Raw genomic sequence first — 4,669 nt, 5'->3', positions numbered from 1 at the left:
ATTATTTACCTTCACTGTAGGGAGGGGAAAATTAAGTCATGAAGAGCAATAGTTACTTTTACAAGATCAGAGCGTGGCAGGTAGAAAACACTGGAAGGAAATTTCTAACATCATTTATATTCAGCCATAGCTCTTTAGTTGCTGTAACACTTGAGTGAAAATTTCCCTTAAGCCCGCTTTTTCTTCAAGGGGTGTAATGAAACATTTTGCAATACTGAAGCAGGATTGTAGTTATTTCCCAGATGGAAAGTAAGGTCAAATTTGACAAGGCTATTTAGATTGAAAAAGACAAATAACAAATAATTAATAATTTGTAGAATAAAAGAAGAAATAAACTTAATAATAAATTTATTTCTTGCCTTCAAATTCTAAAAATTCTTCAAATTCTAAAATCAAATTTGAAATATGGAAAATAGTGGAATTAAAATTGGTTGAATAACTTCAAGGTAAACAATACAAAATGCTTATGCATAAATTATTTTCCAGACTTTTATTTAAAATATGCCCAAGCTTGAGTCTCAGGTCCGGCTCGGCGGGGAGGTTCGGCAGCGGAACTGGCCAGGAAAATGCCAGTGGAGGTGATGGCTGAAAGTTTCTTTAGTTTCAAAAAGTTGCTGGATCAGTGGGATAACCAGGAGCTCGAGGCTCCATGAGGAATTGCTACACCCGCAGTGTATGATCAGCTTCTAGCTTTACATCTGCTTTATAATGACATGAATAATGCACGATATCTTTGGAAAAGAATACCACCTGCTATAAAATCTGCAAATTCTGAAATTGGGGGAATTTGGTCGGTAGGACAAAGAATCTGGCCGAGAGATGTCCCCGGGATCTATACCACCATCAACGCTCACCCGTGGTCTGAGACGGTCCAGCCAATCATGGAGGCACTTAGAGATGCCACCCGGAGGCGAGCCTTCACCCTGGTCTCTCAAGCATATACCTCCATCATCGCCGATGATTTTGCAGCCTTTGTTGGACTTCCCGTGGAAGAGGCTGTGAAAGGTAGCCTAGAACAATGATGGCAGGCCGACTCCACCACAAGAATGGTCATGACCAAAAAGCCAGTTTCAGGGACCCTGGATGTTTCCTTTAACAGGTTTATTCTCTTATCGGAGCCTGCCCCCGTTCCACCCATCCCCAATGAACAACAGTTAGCCAGACTCACCGATTATGTGGCTTTCCTAGAAAACTGACTTATCATTCTGAGTTCAAAATCCACCTTCAGAATCCTGAATACTGACAGAAAAATGTAAAATTTTTATTTTCAATTTTATTGGATGAATTAAGCACCTCAGCATTCCTTATTGAGTATGTGATAAAATATATATATAATATGAAGTATATTATATATATTTTGTCCTTAAACATGCTGAATGGTTGTTCATGAAATGTGACTTATTAAAGACATTCATGAGAAGTACTAAGTTGTAATATTTCCTTTCAGAAGAAGGGAAACTAAGTGTGGAATGCATTGTTTGGGAAAGAAGCTATTAAGTGACACATTTTGTATGACTGTCCTGTAGCCTATTGGTTGCTTATATTTATCCCTTGGGTCAAGTTCTGCCCTTTGGAGAAATACTGAACAAGTCTTTCATTTTTTGTGTGACAGGCCTCTGAATATTTGAAGTTGTTTATTGTATCTTCAGGTTAAAACCACCCCTTAGTTCATTTATTCTGCATTTGTTCAATAAATATTTAATTGAATGCTTAAAAAAAATTAAAAATAAAATAAAATACTCCCAAGCTTATATAGTCAAAATTTTGAGATGTTTTATAGATTATAGTAAAAGAAATTTGAAATTTTAGATACTTTCATTCTCTAATTCATATTTAATTCTCCAACAGACATCTTAGATATATGTATAGCGTCACTATTACACAAGAGAAAACAGAGCCCTTGAACAGATTAAGTCATTTACTCAAGGCTACAGATTTACTAACAACATACTTGAGGTAAGAATGTTCTAAGCCTTAATCCATTGCTCTTGCTAGTATATCAGATTGACTCTTAGCCACAATATTTTTCTCCCTCAAAAACATTTTCATTCCGAATTGAAAGCAACCAGTGTGGGATTTTGGCTATGGTGGAGTAAAAAGGCTGGCAAATCTTATCCCCACAAAACAAGTACATAACTTGACCAAATTGTCAAAAATAACCATTTTAGTGCTCTGGATATTGAACAGAGGCAAACGACAAATTGAGTAGTGTTTACACACAAAACACTGTTAGAAGTTCCAGTAGGAAAGGTAGAGGTCTTGCCCTTTCTGTGTGAAGCTGCTTCTAACCCTCTCCACCCAGCTCCATTGGCACTGAGAACTGCAAAAATACTCAGCATAAAATGACGTCATCCAAATCCCTGCACTAAAAAACTTTACCCAGCTCTAACATGACTTCTAGGAGCTTACGGCCATGTCCCTAGAATGACCCAAGCCCTCCTTAAAATGCTTGCCTGAGAAAGCTTGCAATTATAAATCCTTCCTCTGCTTTTTTGAGATGTATTGATACATCTTCTACCATCCAGAGCTGTCTCCTCAAGGACCTGGGAGCTGTCACTTCAAAACACAGACATTCAAAAAAATAATTTTCCTCTCTTATCTCCCAGTCCCCATGGGAGAGTAAGTGCCTAATTCCTGTGGGTGTCTTGCTCCAAATTGCACAACTGCCTCCCATCATAAACAATGAGGAATTTGTTTCTCTTCTGCTTAGTTACCAAACCCAGATGGACTGGTCTCATGGACCAATACCCACCCCCACACTTAAAACCCTTAGGTGCCTCACCCTAGTGTTTTAAAGTTCTCCTACTTTTGTTTTGGTGGAATTGAGCTTAGTTCTGTAGTGAAGAGTTTTTTCCCCTGCTATAGAAGAATCTGAATAAAATATGTCTTAACAGCCTTTAACCAGTAGCTGGCTTTGTTTCTCTTTATCAGCACACTAGACTTATCAAACGTTTGTTTCTTTTTAATAGCACACTAGAGTTATTCAAGTGGGACTAACTCTGAAAAACAGCAGCTTTGCTGACAGAGGAGGGTGAATTAACTTCAAGTGAAAAACAAAAATCCACACCCAGCAGCACTGTTACTGAAAGTAGCAAACTAGAAGAAAACAAATAGGGGTTCTACTTGAGGTAAGTGGAAGAGAATTCAAAAATTTTAGATATACTGCTAATGAGACAATCATAGAGGACCTAGATAAATCCTTCACCACCTATACCTGGGAAACTAGGAAACAACAGGTATGTACTAGGAAGACCCAAGAGATCAAGGGCAAAGTAAAACCTGAGGCAAATATTAAAATTGCCTGAACTTTAGATGCACTTTCCAACCTACACACTAATCTACAGATAGAGAGTGAAAGTCTTAGGAGAATAAAGTTACTGCTCTGCCGAAACATTGGCTAATCACTAAGCTAGGCACACACAGGAGCAACCCCTAGGAATCCATGGTTAAAAATAAAAATGAGACAAAATTTAAAATACTGATAAGAGATATCAGGGGCTGTACATCACAAGAGGAAAGAATTTGTAAATTAAATAAGGCACCTTTTTAAAAGTTTAGAAAAACATTAGAATCTAGAGCTTATAATTAATTATATTTAAAGGTCCACTTGTCAATAAAAAAAATATGAGTGCAAAAATTCAGAAAAGTGTGACCCATCCTCAGAATAATAAAAGCAGTCAATACGAACTGACTCTGAGTGGGACCAGATTTTGGATTTAGTAGACAATAACTTCATATTAGTTATAGTTATAGGGCTTCCCTGGTGGCGCAGTGGTTGAGAGTCCACCTGCCGATGCAGGGGACGCAGGTTCGTGCCCCGATCCGGGAAGATCCCACATGCCGTGGAGTGGCTGGGCCCGTGAGCCATGGCCACTGAGCCTGCACATCCAGAGCCTGTGCTCCACAATGGGAGAGGCCACAAGAGTGAGAGGCCCGTGTACCACAAAAAAAAAAAAAAAAAAGACTCATGGTAACCACAAGGGAAAATTATGTAGTAATTATACAAAAGAACATGATAATGAAATCAAAGCATACTGATACCCAATTACATCGGAACACACAAAAAAGCAGGATAAGAAACAAGGAACAATGGATCTACAAAACAACCATAAAATAATGAACAAAACAAGAATAGAAAGTTTTTACTTAATACTTATTTTAAATGTAAATAATTTAAATTCTCCAATTAAAAGACATAGAATGGCTGAATGGATTAAAAAACATCCAATCATATCTGTCTCTCAGATACTCTCTTTAGGCATAAAGACACATACAGACTGAGAATGAGAGGCTGGAAAAAGACATATTAAGTAAATTGTAATAAAAAAAAAAAGCTGGGGTAGATATGTACTACACTATAGACAAAAGAGTTTTAAACTAAAAGTAGTAAAAACAGAAAATAAAGTTATTATATAATGATAAAGGGGTCAATACATGAAGAAGATAAAAAATTAAAACTATTGTAAATATTTCTTCACCCAATATTGTAGCATTTGAATATATAAAGCAAAACTAACAGAGTTTAAAGGAGAAATAAACCAGAATACAATAATACTTGGGGACTTTAATATCCCATTCTCAAAAATAGATATATCACACTTATATTTCATAGAATTGAAAGAAAAAAATTGTATGATCATCTCAATAGACATAGAAAAACCTTTGACAA

The 4,669-nt window shown here is 36.7% G+C and overlaps 1 pseudogene; it reads left to right on the top strand.

Moving 5' to 3' along the window:
• The first annotated feature begins 566 nt into the window (after positions 1 to 566).
• Positions 567 to 1,196, top strand: LOC101318051 (COP9 signalosome complex subunit 8 pseudogene; annotated as a pseudogene).
• The last annotated feature ends 3,473 nt before the right edge of the window (positions 1,197 to 4,669 follow it).

This window comes from Tursiops truncatus, chromosome 18 (assembly GCF_011762595.2).
Source record: "Tursiops truncatus isolate mTurTru1 chromosome 18, mTurTru1.mat.Y, whole genome shotgun sequence".
NCBI lineage: Eukaryota > Metazoa > Chordata > Mammalia > Artiodactyla > Delphinidae > Tursiops > Tursiops truncatus.
The sequence above is the reverse complement of the archived record's forward strand: the minus strand, read 5'-3'. Positions and strand labels throughout refer to the sequence as shown.